The sequence below is a fragment of the Aquarana catesbeiana genome, linkage group LG07, assembly GCF_042186555.1.
Source record: "Aquarana catesbeiana isolate 2022-GZ linkage group LG07, ASM4218655v1, whole genome shotgun sequence".
NCBI lineage: Eukaryota > Metazoa > Chordata > Amphibia > Anura > Ranidae > Aquarana > Aquarana catesbeiana.
Window position 1 is genome coordinate 174305459 of NC_133330.1, and position 18793 is coordinate 174324251.

The window sequence follows — 18793 nt, forward strand, 5'->3', positions numbered from 1 at the left end:
TATTTCCAACCAAAGAGACACCAGATTTTTTTTTTTTTTAACACTGTTCTGTTAGCCATAAGGGAACTTTCCTTGCTGTGTTTATAACACAGCTGTCTTCTCCCAATCACTTGTGATCAAATTGCCATGACTATCATTTGCTCCAACTCTTTTTTACTAACTATATATGTAATCATATATTTTTTTTAAATGTTTGTGATTCTTTTTACTCTCCTCTCATTTCTTATTATTATTCATTAGGTTTTTTTTTACATATATTTATGTATCAGTTGTTTTTTCTTAGATTATGTGTTTACTTTTATTGATTTTATAAAATTAAGATTGTTGATTATTTCTTGTAACATTTTGAAACATCATATATTATTTTGCTTGACATTATTGTTTAGTTTTGCTAATCTGACAAATGTATGCTCCTTATAATCATTTTTGTTTTAAAATTGTCTTTTTTATGTTTTGCGTAAGTTTTGTCAGAGGTCTTGTACTGCTTTGAGCAATGTTAAACTAGGTTATTGCAGACATCACCAAGGAAACTGACACAGCTCAAAAGGTTTAAAATATGTTTACTAAACATAGTTTGTTATGTTAAGATGTAAAATGAATAACTATAAAAACACATTATTTAATCTAGAGGCTAGACACTTAAAGCCCAAGTTCAGTTTAGGCAAAAAAATAAAAAAAATATACAGGTACCTCCATCACCTGTTTGCTATCTCTGTCTGCTATATCCTAATTTTTGGTGCAGTCCTCTGCAGGCTCGCACCCTAACCAATCCAGAGTTGCTCATTTTTCCAGCTTTTTTTCAGCCCACTTCCTGGAAACCCAGGGTGTCAAGAGCCTGGAAGAAGAAGAGGGTGATGAGGACCTGTCATGTCACCACACCAAACTGAAGACACCTGGAAAAAGTTAAATATACTTTTTTTTGTGAAAGGGTTTTCTAACTGGGCATTGGTGAGGATAGGTGCTGATGCAATGTTGTTGTGATGGAGGGATGACCATTTCAGGCCAAGAGCAAGGGCTTGGATAGCTGCTGGAGGGAGGATTCTGCTCTGTCCTCCCTCCAATAGCCATCTGCTATGGGCAGAAGAGAGCAGGGTGTCTGCCCACCAGGAGCACACCTCTTTCTTAGTAAGGGTGCCTCACTCCCTGATACAGATGCTCTGCTGGCTTGCTCCTTTCACTAGCTTGCCCCTTTTCAATGGCACAGCATTTTAACCTTGCCAGGAAATAAGACTGCTGCCCCTTCAGGTCAGACCAAGAGACAGTCAGCCAGGTAAGCACTTTCTCCCAGTGGCAGGCAGCATAGGGTTAAAGCTGTGGGGAGGCTGTCTAGGCATCGCATAGTAGTCATCGCTAATGGCAGACTGTCTGGGAATGGCCTTACTTAGTTAAATACACCCACAGAGCCCATCTCAACCAATAGCAGTGTGCATTCTGGGCATTCATGCCTGGGCACATCCTGCCCTAAATGGAAGTACCATCCAGCACCATCCATCTGCAGCAGCTGTAAGACTCTCAGAGTTTGATAGGATGTCAGCAGCAGGGCCTGTGCCCTCCAGCTGCAGCTAAATGCTGGAGCCTCAGTAACCAGGGCTAAACGCCCAGTGTGCATGAGACCTAAACTTTTCACTGTGATGTGCCACAACTATTGGCACTATTTTGGTGCATGCTACAATTCTGCCCCCTGCCCCCATCCTCACTGGTTTTCAGTCTAGTGACAGTAAAATGTAACCTTATGGTTAAATACCTTACCAGTTTAGCACTGATGTAGCCGAAATGTTCTTTTCAATGTAATCTAATCCATAACTTGAACCTTACACCTGGGCCTTTATTAACCCTGAAAATAAGCCCATAGCTTTTGAACTGAGCCTAACACTTAATCTTAAACCTGTAATCTTAAATACCGAAAAGTTCCATTATTACACTGGCCCAGATTATCTTCGCTCTCTGTTTTCAGATTGAAGCCCAGGCAGCTTCTGTCTGGTTCAGGGCAACCAGGTATGAGAGTGGCTTCTATACTGCCTCGACCATGCAATAACATTAGCATATATATGTATCAGGTAACAAGGTACAGAGCAGCCCAGATCTATGGTAGTCATATATTACTCTACCTTATTATCATACACAACCAAGTAATGCACAGTTTAGGTTTATGGTGCTCAGAATTTTTATATGTAGTCCATTATATATATCATAGGAGATCAAGTATAGGAGACAATCATATATGTCCTGCATTTTATACTGTATGTCTAAAGGATACAGTAAAGTATACAGAGGTCTGCCACCAAATGAAACAACTTAAAAAAATGACCAAAACTGGGGGCAGGATAACTAGCACTACTACTGAGCACTGGTACAGGAAGGGAAGATGAATAACAGCTCCACTGTTATTGACACCAATGCTGGGGGTTCTTATGTCAGGGATTATTATTACAGCAATGCCAGTGGTTATTATTATAGCCACTGACAACAATTCAGTTTTTTTTATTATTGCAGCCACTGACACCAATGCAGGGGGTTGTGATTGCAGCTACTAACACCAAGGATGATTCCAGCTTGCAGTGTGCATTATTGGATATAGCAAAAAAATGCATCAGGACTAAATGTAAAGGCTTTGCTTTTGTGACGGCCCTCTGGAAGTGTTGGGGACCATACTAGAGCCGCCGATGATGGAGAGAAAGCTGTACCTGAAAACTTGCTCCTCCACCAAGATAGCTGCAAATACAGAGAGTACAAAGAAAGAATTGTTAGTCATAAATGAGAAAACACCAGCTTAGGGGAGCATATGGACAATACTGGTAACTAGCCCTTTGCCCTCCACTTGCCTTTCTTGGGCACAGCTTCCATGGTATAGGTCATATCTGAAAATGCTAAAATAGCATACACTAAAATATCAACTTATGGTCAAAACATTACAAGAGCTATAGATGAAAATATTGCACATTCTCTTTAAATTACAAGAATATGAAGTCACCCTGCCCTAAGCAGGGGTGACTATTCAAATATAGGATTGCTGAGTGGTAATCAGCCCAAGCTGATTTATAGTCTATTTGCTGGTTTAGTTTTCCCCTAAGCTCAGTGTTGCAGTTTTTTCTCTCTACTGCCATTGGGTGTTGCTGGTACTGCTGACAATAGAGTGAGATGCCACAGTGATACTGAGTTATGAATATGTATGCTCCCATTGACCAACTAGTAGAAGGTTTATTGCCACTAGTGCATGATGAGGGAGAGTATAGATACTTGGGGGGGACCTTGTATGCTCTCTCTTACCCTGACTGCAGCCTAGGGAGGTGCTGATGAATTGTCTAAACTGTTAGGCCTATAGCCTGTGTCGGGCCTAGTATATGCTCTGTGCTGGTAGCTGGAGTTAGACCAGAGGTGGTCCTTGGAAGCTCTCTGCCTGGTTGAGGAGGAAGCTGAACCAGGATTTAGTACCAGGAAGAGGACCCTGTTGGAGTGACCTTGTGATTCTCTTGGGAGGATGGACAGAGATCTAAGAGGATGCACAGATGGATTGGAACAAGTACAGAGAAGTATGCAAGCCAGCTGGAGGTGCTATTTACAATTATGCCAGTGACAACGTAAAGGCCCTTTATACTGTACAAGCTGGATGTGAATCTGAAGTCTGTTTGGGGTATCTGCAGCCCTTGTCCCTCTCACCTTGTGTGTTGACTCTGAGTAAAAAAAACATCTTAAAAGATACTTAAAGTGACTGGTGCTCAATGTTTCTTGATCCTTAATTTTTAGCTTATGCTAGTTGGCCCTGTCACTGGGTGTTCCTACATGCTTCCAGAGGGTGCTACAAATAAAACTATTCATTGTTTTTTAGGTATAATTATATTCAATAATACCATCCAAGTTTAAAAAAATGAAATTCAGAGCCAAAATAGATTTTATGACCTTTAAATACTATAACCTATTGTTCTTTTCATTTTTATTGCTGATATTTCACATTTCAATTTGAAAAAGAGATAATATTTCTGGTTATACAATGACTGAGCTACCTCAAGGATACACAGATGGGATAGAATATTTATAAAGGTCCAGTAAGCAGATTCATCTATGAAATCATTTATAAATTAAGCCCGGAGAAAATGAATCTGTAATTGTTTTGTCTGACATAGCTAAAAGTGGATTTTAAACTGATGAGGAAAGCAAAAACTGCTAGATGTTAAGCATTGTGTCTGACATCCAAATTAATGGTTGCTGATTAGCACTAGTTATTTCAATTTTACATCAATCTGGTAAAATATTTAATTTTGTTGAGTTATAATATTACCAGGTTGCCGTAAAAGCTGAAACCAGGCAAATAGCTAAATACACAGATAAAATGCATATAATGTATGAAAGTTAGATTAGTAGCCAAATGATTGGTATTTCTATTAATCCACTTCTGAGATTTACACAGCTCTGTCACACAGCAAAGTTATGCCTGCTAGTGTAGTCACTTAAGCTGCTCTGCTGATTTAGACTCCAAATTCCATTACATAGAGGGGAGTTGTATTGTAGCTTACAAATCTAGTTTACAACTGATAATGGAGATCTACCTGCACAGTGCAGAAAGAGTTGATTATGGCAAACACAGCTCCCCAACCCCCCCAAATTTTTGGTTCCCATGAAGTTTAATGATATTGAGATTTGAAAAAAGAACATCAGTAATGTTTGCCTAATCTGCTTAAATCCAAACCTTTTACATTCTGCTCATGCCTACACAAGCATTCGTCCTGCCTATTATTCAGCTGTCACCCTTAGTGACACAGTGGCTCCTTCAAATTCCTAGACATGTTTGATTATAAGCTTCCTGCATCATCAGCAGGGGTTTTCAGATCAGATAACCAACAAAACAAAGTGAGGTGCACTAGAGCAATGCCTGAATGGAAAAACTGGACTAATGAGCAGGTAGGTGCTCCCTGTATGCATCTGAACATATTATTTTACATTTTGACTTGAAGTTCCCATGAGATAGTCCCTGTCTTGAGGGGAAACAAACATCACTGGTGAGGTTCCCAGCAGCAGTGATTGCAGGTCAATTAAATAAAGCATGTTGCTCCTCCACTGTATTTTATGCGACACTAACAGAGACTTTAGGTAGAACATATTACACCAACCCCCACTCCAGAGTTTTGGACTCTGGCAATATGCCAGAGAGGGCAGAGCTTTGCACTCAGTGTTTGGCCTTTCCTAGGGTGACCATTTTGTAGCTGCAGGCAGTCAGGTGAAGATGAAGTGGATGAAGATATCTTTTCAAGACTTTTGCAGGGTATCTGCACACTATGGGACCCTGCTTCTCCTAGCCTTCCAATCAACTGCCTACACTGAGCACACTGAGATGAGGGGAAGAATTCATATCAGCTTAAACACTGACATGCTATTTTTTATTTTTTTTGTAATTCCTTTATTTAGCCAAAAGTTACATTGTACAAATCAAGGTATGGGTAAAGCAAGATACAACAACGTAAGTATGCTAGAAACAAACATTACATATCAGCATCAAGACTTCCAAGGCAGCTCAGCAGATCAGAGCATACGCAGTGACAAGTTCCAAGGCATACAAAATATTTTTAACTGGGAGGGCGTAGGGGTAAGTATCTCCAAAGTTCCCCACCTATATAGATAGCCCTAACTTAATAATGCAACCCTGTAGGATAGAGAGTTAAGAATACCGGGGTCAGAAGGAAACGCCCGGCGGCCAATATATCTTGATAATAAAACAAAATCTACCACATACGTTCAGATACATATGAACAGCAAGGAAACTACAAGGGAGGGGTTTCCAAGCTGAAGGCATACATACAGAAGGGTAAAGCAACAGAAAGGGGAAAGGGATGGGAGAGAATGGATAGAAAAAGTAAAAGGAATGGACATAAAAAGAAAAAAGACAAGGACTTGGAGAGCCAGAAGAACCAGAAAGACAGATTCTCTCACCCAGAGCCTTGCAACATTCCTAAAAATCAACCATGTTGCGAGACCTCCTGTAGATAGGCATCAGTGAAAATTAAGTGTTGACATGGTCTCCATGTGTCATGAAAGGACTCTTCCCAATTGTGGAGGGTAGGCATAAGGTCTTCCATGTTCGTTAATTTTGGAGAACCAAAGAGACCTCGAGGGTATGTGCACAGACCCCCAACACAAGGGAATGCACGCCTTTGCCACATTTAAAAGTTGGATGCTAAGAGAGGTCTTGTATTTTTTAATGGGCCATTGCGTGAGATGCAGCAGACATGGGTTGTCTGCTAGGTCAACACTAGTCAGGTGTTTGATAGTACTAGCCACCTCTTGCCAAAATGGTCTAATTTTCGGTCAGTGCCAGAAAATGTGCATCATGGTACCTTGCCCAACATTGCACTGCCAGCACGTATCAGGCACTTGTGGGAAGATACGTACCTTCGTGGCTATGGAGGATTTCTGCGCCTGGCATACTCTTTTGACTCCTGAACTCTGCATTACTTCCTATTGAGGTCTGTGGTCTACTTTACTTACTTTTAAACTCTGAAAGCTGCATCACATACCACTGCCCTCTGCATTCTTTAACACTACTGATGCCTGAACTCTGTGTTACTTTCTACTGCCCTCTGATGTTGACTATATGCTTGTTTTTTTGGCTTGGGGTCCTCAATCTGCAAATAGATTTTGGATTGTTTTTTAAAAATAGGCTGCAGGTAGTTAAAATTGAGCAGTCTTCTTCCATGTTATTTTTAAAGGATAAGTTCACCTTTACAAAAAAAATTATAAAATGCACATTTTTTTGCAGGTAAAAAATATGCATTTATTATTTTTTTTGTTAGGGACCTGTAAAGCATTGGGTGGATGTAACGCCATGGTCCTGCAGACTGTCTGTGTATCTGTCTGCCTGTACCTCTGATACGGGCAGGCAGTTACACTGTGACAGGAAGCTCAATGAATTACCACAGCGCTCAACAGCACCATGGTAGTTAATTAGTTAATTGAGAACTACAAGCTGACAGCTGCAAAGCCTATCAGACCTTGGCGTTTTCCCATCCACAGAACACTGTGAATGAATGAGGCAGCCAGGCAGGTAGAAAGTTTTGTTTTAGATTGTAACAGCTAGCGGGGGGAGAAGATCCCCAGTAGCTGTCGAAACGGGGGATCGGGGACGAAGCATATGTAACATGTTACACCCTGAAAATGGGTGTAACTGTGACATGTTACAAAAGGTGAACTTATCCTTTAAGTACTGGTATTTGTGTTAAGCCCACTGTAATGGATCCCCGTCGCACTCAGCTTGAGTGCTTCCGTCAGTACACTGCTTCCTTCAATCTGGACCTTCAGATATCAGATTTTACAGCTGAATATTGTAACTAAAAAAACAGACAAGACTAGCTCAGTTACAAAACTGGACATGAACTGTTTATTGAACAAAGGCACACAGAGATACACTCAGGGGACAAGCTCCCCTCCTTTGCATAATGAAACAGGGCGGGGTAGACTTTACCTCCACCAGTAGCATGACACAGGTGTATTTAAACTTCTCATCAGTAGACTGTCTTTGGGAGGGGCTGCTGGAGAAATCCCCCTCCTCCCTGTAAGAGGTCACAGCTAATCCTATAATACTTTAAGGCAGACAGACACAATAGAACAATGGAATACAGCCACACCCCAAACGACCTAGTAAACAAAATGAGAATATATATATATATATATATATATATATATATATATATATATATATATATATATACACACACACACACAACATTCCAGTGTGGTTGTACAGTGAGTGCATTTGGTACAGATCAGACTGGATTTCTCGGTCACCCTTTACCCCTATTAGAGACACAGGGTGACTTAGACATAGAAGGTGCATGGGGAGCTGAAACAAGGGTTTCCCAACCTACCCAAGGGATTCTGGGTTTCACGGGCCCCCCGCCCAAAGTCTCTCCCCTTTTGGCAGCAGACTAACACAGGAGGAGACGGGTTGACTCTGAAGTTAGTCAGTAGTTCCAGTCCCCCAATGCCTTTACCCACACAGTACCCCAAACAAATTGTTCCAAACAGAGCATTACTCTCCCAGCTAACCTCTGCCTCTCTCGTAGAACATACCCGCTGCTGGGAGGAAGTGCGGACTGGTCGTTCCCTCTGGAGTCCCTTCAGCCATTGGAGAGAAGACAGGGTGGCTGGGCTCAGTCCGTCATGCTGTTGGGGATCTGGGCCGACTGCCCAGCCTCCCTGGGGTATACAAGTGGGGACCAAAGTCCCATCCACTTTCACAGGCAATCCATCCTTTGTTAGTGGAGGGCCTAGGCCAACAGCGCTCTGTCCTGTTGCCAGCAGTTTAGCTGGGTGTAGGAGCTCCACTACATCATCTGCCCCAGCTAACTGTTGGGGAGGAAGGGCGACTGCCCCGGCTCCCTGGAACTCTGCAGTTGTTGCCGGTGCTGGGCAGAGGTTGGTAGCACTCTGCCCTGTTGCCAGCACTTCTGCTGGGGGTTTTCTAGGTGGTTCCTCCTCTATAGCAACATCTATTAAATCCCCAGTCTCTGGAGTTGCTAAAAGTCCAGGGCATGGGCTGATGATAACATCTTCTGATGAAAAGTCAATTAAATTCATTGCTGACACTTCAGACGAGAATTCAGAGCTGTCTGCTGGTACTTCCTGATAGTCCCAGGAAAAGGGAACCCAGCCTTGGCACTGAGCAGAGTCTAGCAGCTGTCTGTAGGTGATCTCCAGTTCTCATTCCTGAAACTCTATATTTTCCAGTGCCAGTGCACTTCCGAGATGTTCAGTATCTCTTCTCTGAAACCCATGATTTTATCAAACGGCCACTCCAAATCGCTCCCAAAGTTAGGGTCCCCTGTCAGCTTTACATACAACAGTCCCAGGCCGCCGTAGCCAAAGCCTTTTGTTGGGCTGTCATCCGCTATCCAAGGGCATGCTTGGGATACATGCCACTGGAGGGCTCTGTAGCTCTCATCCAGCCGGATCTCTATCCAGACCAGACTGATTACCTCAGCTGTCTGCTCCTTGTGCGGTTGTTCCAGACTGCAGGAAATGTCCTGCTGCTGCCACCAATGTAACGAAACATCCCACACTCTGCTTGAGTACTTTCGTAATATGCCGCTTCCTTCAGTCTGAATATAGATATTAGATATTCCAAACTACTGACAACCAATAACAAGACAGGACTCGTTTGTCTGCAAGATGGAACATGAACTGTTTATTGAAACACATGTACAGAGAGGTAACACTCAGGGACAACCCCTCTCCCTGCCTTTACATACAGGATGGGGTAAACTGTCCAATAACAATAGACACACAGGTCAGATGTATTCAAACTTCTCATCAGTAAACAGTCTTATCAGCAGGGAGGGGCCGCTGGAGAAATCTCCCCTCCACATATACATACATCTGGATCCTGGGGCTTGGGGGGCTTAAGAAAGAACAGGACAGGGGCTGGGACCTGTGATCCACTTCAGAGTGCTGATCTATCCAGATACCCCGGGAACATGGAATTCTTTGTTTGAGCTTTGCCAAGTATGGGCTTTCCCCATAGAACTTCACCTGTGCAGGTAACCTGTGGCATTTATACATGTTATACATGCTGTTCTAAGTTTTCAGTAAAAGTTGTTTCAACTGCCATGAGCCTGGTCTGAAGTTATTTAAGGGGTGTATGTTGGGTCTTGAAGTATCCCTAAAGAACCTGGGTCTGTAATAGCACTACGGGGCATGAGTAACACCACTACAAAAGGTTCATCTACATAGCTGAGAAGAGGAGGTAGCTGTCATGGGTAACTAAGAAAAAGAATAACTAGTGCAACTAGTCGATGGCGTGGCACCTGGCTAGGCGATAGGTCCTCTGGTAGTGAGGGGTTTGGTGCTCTGCCTCCCTCCCTAGCTGTCTGTTTCCTAAAGGTCAACTGGAGCAGACTAGCGTTATGGAGGTATAAGATCTGATCAATAGGTACGGGAAGGAGAGAGTTAAAGTAGGACATGCATGAGACCTGTGCTATGTGTCTGGTGGGGTTTTATTTCATTACTGGGAGTGCGGTAGCGGATGTACGCTGGACCGGTAGAGTGTGCAATGCATGTCCCTCCAAATGCAACATATACATCTGTTACAAGTGTGTGGTGCAATGGGACAAGACATCTCTCAGAGGAATACTATACATTATTGTTGCACACAATTGGCTCATCTCTGAGTTGGGGACTGCCTTAACGTTTGATCCTTCACATGACCGCAGACTGCACTTGGCCCTGGGCATTGGCAAACACGCTTTCGGGTGAGGTGTTACCCCACATGCACGGGCGCAGTCAGACCCCACCCACAGACTGACTATGCTGCCATCCAAAGGTGTCTGCTTTACTACTTCATCTAGAATGCAGGCATAAATAGATCAAAATCCAGCCAGTTCAGCAGGGACTGTGTACACATTTCGATCTGTGTGTGGCTGCTCCCACTCGACAGAAGTCAATCTGCAATCTACAGATTTGCTTCTGTCAAATGAGCTTGTTGGAAAGTTTTTCTCGATCAGCTGCTGCAGTCAATGGGCTGCAGCCACTGATCAGTGTATTCAAAATAAGGAGGAGTCCTACTGTCAGAATACAATGGCAGAACGGGGAGGATTCCTCCATCCACCTTGCTGGTGTGGTAAGTTTGGCTTTCAGGACAGAATCCTTTCGGCCATTATGGCTCTTTACTCAAATCCTTCGGCACAAGTATACGTTACAGAAATGTTGTTTACACCTTTTCAGATCACAAAAGAGGCCACACAAGGTAGCCCCCTGTACCCGTTAATATTCAATTTGGTCGTAGAACCTTTCGCTGAAAACATCAGTTCTAATTTGTCTAAAACAGGTTTACAAATGGGTGATGTGGAACATAAAATCAGCCTGTATGCTGATGATGTTATTTTAGTGCTCACCAACTCACATTCTTCCCTGGCTGCAATTCAGCCTGTCCTCCAGAGGTTTAGCAATGTATCCTACTATAAGGCCAGTGCCTCTAAAACTCATATTCTAGACCTAGGTATCAACGGTACTTCAAGGAACTTATTGTCCAATCTATGTCCATTCCTTTGGGCTGATACAGGGATTTCATATCTTGGAATCACTCTAAATAATACTGCAGAAGGGCTATTTAAGGAGAACTTTATTCACTTCCATCAAAAACTTAATTTAATGTAAGTTGTAAGCAACAAACACATACTGGAAAGATAATAATACTTAACTTTAGGAGAGCAAGTTTTCCAAGGATGAGGGCTGCTCTCCAAAACTTAGACTGGGATAGAATATTGGCCATGAACACAGAACAGAAATGGGAATTCTTAAAAAAAAGACTGAATTTGAACATACTGCAAAGTACAGTATATTCCCATGGGCAATACGTTTAAAAGGCTAAAAATAAAACCTATGTTGCTCACAGCCAAAGTAAAAAAAAAACTATAAATAATAAGAAAATAGCTTTTAAAAAATATAAACATGAAGGAGCACTCACATCATTTAAATGTCACAAAGAATATAGCAGAATATGTAAAAAGGTAATCAAGGCTGCAAAGATTCAAAATGAACAACAGATTGCAAAAGAGAGTAAGACATATCCAAAGAAATTCTTCAAATATATTAATAGTAAAATGGTCTTAATGACTTGGAGAAGATCTGCAAAGAGGAGTGGGACAAAATCTCTCCGGAGATGTGTGCAACCCAAGTGGCCAACTACAAGAAACGTCTGACCTCTGTGATTGGGTTTTGCCACCAAGTACTAAGTCATGTTTTGCAAAGGGGTCAAATACTTATTTCACTTATTAAAATGCAAGTCAATTTATAACTTTTTTGAAATGCGTGTTTCTGGATTTTTGTGTTCTGTCTCTCACTGTTAAAATAAACCTACCAATAAAATTATTGACTGATCATTTCTTTGTCAGTGGGCAAACGTACAAAATAAGCAGGTGCTCAAATACTTTTTTCCCTCACTGTATCAGTGGTGTACCTCAAGGTTCAGTGTTGGGACCTTTACTTTTTAATATATTTATAAATGATATAGGGTCTGGGATTAGAAGTATTATTTCTGTGTTTGCAGATGACACTAAGCTATGCAGTGGAATAATATCCTTACACGATATCTCCAACAGAGGCGGCTCTAGACTTTGTGAGGCCTTAGGCAAAACTTAGACATGAGGCCCCACTCACTCCCATAATGGGAAAAATAATTCAAGGGATGAAAATGAACTGTATTAGGAGTGTACAGTATAGGGGAGTGGACAGTACAGGGGGTAGGTAAGTGGGCATAATAAAGATATATTTTCCTCAAGCAGAGCTGCACAGGGAAGCTACTCTCACAGATCCTACCTATTCTGGTAGGCTGTCACAAATAGAGAAATAAAAGGGGATGGGTGGAGAAGGAAGGAAGGAAGGAAGGAAGGAAGGAAGGAAGGAAGGAAGGAAGGAAGGAAGGAAGGAAGGAAGGAAGGAAGGAAGGAAGGAAGGAAGGAAGGAAGGAAGGAAGGAAGGAAGGAAGGAAGGAAGGAAGGAAGGAAGGAAGGAAGGAAGAAGGAAGGAAGGAAGGAGAAAAAGAGAGAAAGAAAGATGGAAGGAAAGAAAGAAAGAGAAAGAAATATGAATGGAAAGAAAGAAAGAAAGAAAGAAAGAAAGAAAGAAAGAAAGAAAGAAAGAAAGAAAGAAAGAAAGAAAGAAAGAAAGAAAGAAAGAAAGAAAGATGGAAGGAAAGAAAGAAAGAAAGAAAGAAAGAAAGAAAGAAAGAAAGAAAAGAAAGAAAGAAAGAAAGAAAGAAAGAAAGAAAGAAAGAAAGAAAGAAAGAAAGAAAGAAAGAAAGAAAGAAAGAAAGAAAGAGAGAGAGAAAGATGGAAAGAAAGAAAGAAAGAAAGAAAGAAAGAAAGAAAGAAAGAAAGAAAGAAAGAAAGAAAGAAAGAAAAGAAAGAAAGAAAGAAAGAAAGAAAGAGAGAGAGAGAAAGATGGAAAGAAAGAAAGAGAGAGAAAGATGGAAGGAAGGAAAGAAAGATAGATGGAAGAAAAGAAAGAAAGATGGATGGAAGGAAAGAAAGAAAGAGAAAGAAAGATGGATGGAAGGAAAGAAAGAAAGAGAAAGAAAGATGGATGGAAGGAAAGAAAGAAAGAGAAAGAAAGATGGAGGGAAGGGATGGAAAGAAAGAAAGAAAGAAAGAAAGAAAGAAAGAAAGAAAGAAAGAAAGAAAGAAAGAAAGAAAGAAAGAAAGAAAGAAAGAAAGAAAGAGAAAGATGGATGGAAGGAAGGAAAGAAAGAAAGAAAGAAAGAAAGAAAGAAAGAAAGAAAGAAAGAAAGAAAGAAAGAAAGAAAGAAAGAAAGAAAGAAAGAAAGAAAGAAAGAAAGAAGAAAGAAAGAAAGAAAGAAAAATGGAAGGAAAGAAAGAGAAGGGGGTGGAGGAAGAAGGGAAGGAAGAGCATCCCCTACATCAGTGTACTCACTGGGACGCAGGAGGGACTGGAGGGATGGATGGATGGATCAGACTCCCCTTTTCCTTTTCTGTTTTCTTCTTCAGCTTGAATCTTCCCGCCCACACATCCCCTTCTGAGGCAGAGCAGAGAACACTGCCGAGGAGAGTGGGCGGGGCAGACACAGGAGGAGAGGGCGGGAGGAGGAGGAGCAGAAGCTCTCTCTCCTCTTCTGTTTGGCTGTGCGGGCAGCAGGGGGAGGGGGGAGATCTGTCAGAACAGGCTATGCTGAGCGGCTCTCCCTGTCTGTGATCCGGAGATGTACGTGAGCTCCGATCACACATCTCACTCGCAGCCTTGTTATCTCTCCCTGTAACAAAACGAGGGGACTCAGGACTGTGTGATGGCGGATACCTCTGCTGCTGGAAGAGGCGGCTCTCTGATTAGGTAAACAATCCAGCTGTGCGAGGCCCCTATGACTGCGAGGCCTGAGGCCACCGCCTATTTCGCCTAATTAGAGAGCCGCCTCTGATCTCCAACTTACAAGCCAACCTCAATGCACTGTTTAATTGGGCATTTATGTGTCAAATGAGGTTTAATATTATAAAAGATACTGTGCTAAGCAAAATTAATAATTGCAATATAAATTCTAAAAAAGAAAAAGGAAGCAGCGGTTTAAAGTGAGATACTTGGATACTTGGTTTGATAATTGTTTTTTTAGACAGGACAGGGGTGTTGCTATGGTGGCTAAATATGCCCCCAGTTTAGCTAACCCTTTTCTGGCCCTCTCGGAGGAGGATGTGGTCTATACCCAGAGACCTCAGGTGGTACTGTGGGCAAGATATATAGACAACATCCTCCTTCTATGGGATGGTAGTCGATTGGATTTGGACCTGTTTATGGGGTATCTAAAACAACAACAATAGGGGCATTGCTCTGAGCTATGAGGCTAGTCAATCCAAGATTAATTTTCTGGATCTTAAAATCTTAGTGGGGGTGGATAAGTTTGCCACCTCCATTTACTTTAAAACCAATGACAGAAATGTGTACATCCCTGTCGATAGTTGCCTTTATGGCCCATGGCTCAGATCAGTTCCAAAGAACCAATATTGCAACGTAATTGTACAGACGCAAAAGAATTTTCAGTGCAGGCTGATATACTTACCAAGAGGTTTGAAAAGGGCTACTCTAGCGATTCCCTAAAAAATACCCTAGAGGAAATTACACTTATGGATAGGAGAAATCTACTTAGAGAGAAGCCCTTTTTTAGCATTCCAATACATGCGAGGATTGTCAGGTACGGTTAATATTTATACCAATTGGATAGAAGTGTGAGGATATTGCTGTCATCATTGATTTTACACACTAGAGGTCGGTGTTGAGTCTATCATCTTTGGCCTTTAGTTCCAAGTTTGGCCTGTATAAGAATTCTGAGTCCCTATGGGGACTTATGTATAAACCATTGCGACCGAAAATATTTTATTTGTCTTGTGAGTAGAGTCCTTTTTTATGATAGTGGTATGTTATTGAAATATTAAATAGAATAAAAAAAAAACAAGGTCCTGGCATATAATACCAAGTGATCAATAAGAGCATTTTTACCTGTTGGTTGGTACATTTCTGGAGTAATAGTTATATAGTATTTGGCTGGTATTACCTAATTTGACATACCCCTTTTATTTTCACTCCATAGGTTCTATTTAGAATTTTTTTCCTTGGGTCAATCCTGGCATATGTATTAGTTTGCCAGTCTCCCGTATGGAGTTTTGAGATCCTGAGACTCAGATCGAGGTGTGGTTCTTCCTGTTTACTATTTAGCCAGATGAGTCAGCACATCACCCCTGCCCAGGATTTTGTCATCTTGTAACGAAATGTGCATCGAGAGGAGTGGTGTGCTGACGTCATCGTGCTGAGGTCTTGAGAGGACGGATGATCACTAGCCGGCTGGCTTTTTACAAATGATGTTATGATTTTAGGCTCTTGATTAGGGATGAGCTTCGAATTGCGAGCGATACGGGCCGTTCACTCCAAACTTGAGTGGCTCGTCACGGCCCATAATTTCCAGTGCATTGCTGGTTGATGATTGACCAAGCATGCACTATGACCCGCCATCTGTACTGAGAGCCGTAATTGGCCAAAGCCAGGATGGCTTTGGCCAATTATGGCTCAGGGGGTTTAGTACACGTCCCACACTATATAAGGCCGCCTGCACGTCAGCCCTGTGTAGTGTGTTCTGGCATTGAGAGAGAGATAGAGAGAGAGAGAGACAGTGTCATTTGATTTAAGTTAGAGTAGGCAGGTGAGTCAGTTAGCTGCACTTACAATGTATTGTGTATATATATGCATCCTAGGTGTGTGTATACCTGAAGAAAATTGGTGGTGTTCTTCTGATCCTTTTAGCACCACAGGCAGCTGCAGTATTTACAGTTAGTGTAGTGCATCCTCTGGACAGTGTGCACCTAAAGCTGTAGTATTTACAGTTAGCGTAGTGCGTCCTCTGCACAGCGTGCACCTAAAGCTACCTGAAGAAAATTGGTGGTGTTCTTCTGATCCTATTAGTACTGCAGGCAGCTGCAGTATTTACAATTAGTGTAGTGCATCCTCTGCACAGTGTGAACCTAAAGCTACCTGAAAAAATTGGTGGTGTTCTTCTGATCCGATTAGTACTGCAGGCAGCTGCATTATTTACAGTTAGTGTAGTGCATCCTCTGCACAATGTGCACCTAAAACTACCTGAAGAAAATTGGTGGTGTTTTTCTGATCCTTTTAGTACCGCAGACAGCTGCAGTATTTACAGTTAGTGTAGTGCGTCCTCTGGACAGTGTGCACCTAAAGCTACCTGAAGAAAATTGGTGGTGTTCTTCTGATCCTATTAGTACTGCAGGCAGCTGCAGTATTTACAGTTAGTGAAGTGCGTCCTCTGCACAGTGTGCACCTAAAGCTACGTGAAAAAATTGGTGGTGTTCTTCTGATCCTATTAGTACTGCAGGCAGCTGCAGTATTTACAGTTAGTGTAGTGCGTCCAATGCACAGTGTGCACCTAAATCTACCTGAAAAAATGGTGGTGTTCTTCTGATCCTATTAGTACCACAGGCAGCTGCAGTATTTACAGTTAGTTTAGTGCATCCTCTGCACAGTGTGCACCTAAAGCTACCTGAAGACAATTGCTGTTGTTCTAATCCTATTAATACCACAGGCAGCTGCAGTATTTACAGTTTGTGTACTGTGTCCTCTGCACAGTGTGCACCTAAAGCTACGTGAAAAAATTGGTGGTGTTCTTCTGATCCTATTAGTACTGCAGGCAGCTGCAGTATTTACAGTTAGTGTAGTGCGTCCACTGCACAGTGTGCACCTAAATCTACCTGAAAAAATTGGTGGTGTTCTTCTGATCCTATTAGTACCACAGGCAGCTGCAGTATTTACAGTTAGTTTAGTGCATCCTCTGCACAGTGTGCACCTAAAGCTACCTGAAGACAATTGCTGTTGTTCTAATCCTATTAATACCACAGGCAGCTGCAGTATTTACAGTTTGTGTACTGTGTCCTCTGCACAGTGTGCACCTAAAGCTACCTGAAGAAAATTGGTCGTGTTCTTCTGATCCTATTAGTACCACAGGCAGGCAGCTACAGTATTTACAGTTAGTGTACTGTGTCTTCTGCACAGTGTGCACCTAAAGCTACCTGAAGAAAATTGTTGGTGTTGTTCTGATCCTATTAGTACCACAGGCAGGCAGCTGCAGTATTTACAGTTAGTGTACTGCGTCCTCTGCACAGTGTGCACCTATAGCTAACTGAAGACAATTGCTGGTGTTCTTATACTAATAATACTATAGTCAGGCAGTTGATTCTGCTAGCTGCAGTATCAGTGTACATATATGACAAACTTTGTCTGGCAAAGCAGCTGCCAACGTGGCCTCTTCCCTCAGCTAAATGGCATCAGTCACTCCTTCCCTAGCCCCACCATGTCCTCCTGAGCAGTCCGCCGAACTGTTTGACTACAGTGTTGGGTACATGCTCCAGCATTTTGAAGGCTCCGATGATGGTACTCAGCTAGAGGAAGGCAGTAACGTGAGCCCAGACAGAGGGGGTGCCCAAGAAGGACAGCAATCTGGCAGTTCCCTCAGCTGCAGCATACTGCCAGCTTTGCTCCAGTGATGAGGAGGGAGGGGATGATGAGGTCACTGACTCCACGTGGGTGTCTGATAGGAGAGAGGAGGAGTAGGAGGAGGAGGAGGCACATCTCCAACGAGGCAGGATGCCCTCCAGGGGCCAGCTTAAGAGCAGCACACCAACTGCATCACACTGCAGAGCTCCGTATGTGCAGAGCTCTGCTGTCTCTGTGCGTTATTCCAAAAGTTCTTTGGTGTGGGCCTTTTTGGGACGAGTGCATCAGATCCCACCACTGCTATTTGCAACATATGTCTCAAGCGTATCTTGCGTGGCCAAAACATCACCTGCTTGGGCACCACATGCTTGACCAGACATATGTCGACCTGCCATGCAGTTTATTGGCAAGCGTACCTAAAAAACCCACACCAAAGAACAAAGCGGACCTCTCCTTGCTCCTCATCAGCTGGAATCTCCAACCCCACTATACCTTCAGTCCTCTCTGAAACCTGCACTGAGAGGAATGAAGGTGTAGAATTAGGTGTGTCACAGCCAAGTACATGCGGGCAATCTGCTATCGGTACACCGACGTCAGATTATACCAGGCAAATTTCCATGCCCCAGCTGCTGCACCGCTGAAAGAAGTTGGCGCCCCGCGGTTGAATGCTAGCTTGGCTAAATTGCTAGCACTTCAACTGCTGCCTTTTCAGTTGGTAGACTCTGCCCCCTTCCGTGAGTTTGTGGAATGTGCGGTTCCTCAGTGGCAGGTTCTCAAATGCCACTTTTTCTCATGGAAGGGGATTCTGACTCTCTAACAGCATGTGGAAGGCAATGTCTTGGCCTCACTGGACAGGGCAGTCAGCGGTAAGGTGCACATTACTGCTGACTCATGGTCCAGCAGGCATGGACAGGGACTTTACCTATCTTTCACCGTGCATTGGGTGACTCTTCTGGCAGCTGGGAAGGATGCAGGACAGGGTGCAGTAGTGTTGGAGGTTGTTCTGCCACCACGCCTCCAAAATTCTACTAGAGGTGATTCTGCCACACCTCTCTCCTCCGTCCCCTCTTCTTCTTCCTTCATGGCCTCTTCCTGTGCTGATTTGTCCTCGGAACCAGTGGTGCTCAGTAGGTGTTCAAGGGGCTACGCAAGCACACAGGCAAAAAGATGCCATGCGGTGCTTGAGCTGGTGTGCTTGGGGGACAGGAGCCACACTGGGGCAGAGATTCTGTCAGCTCTGCAGGGGCAGATTCAGAGGTGGTTGACGCCATGCCAGCTTAAACCAGGTATGGTGGTTTGCGACAATGGC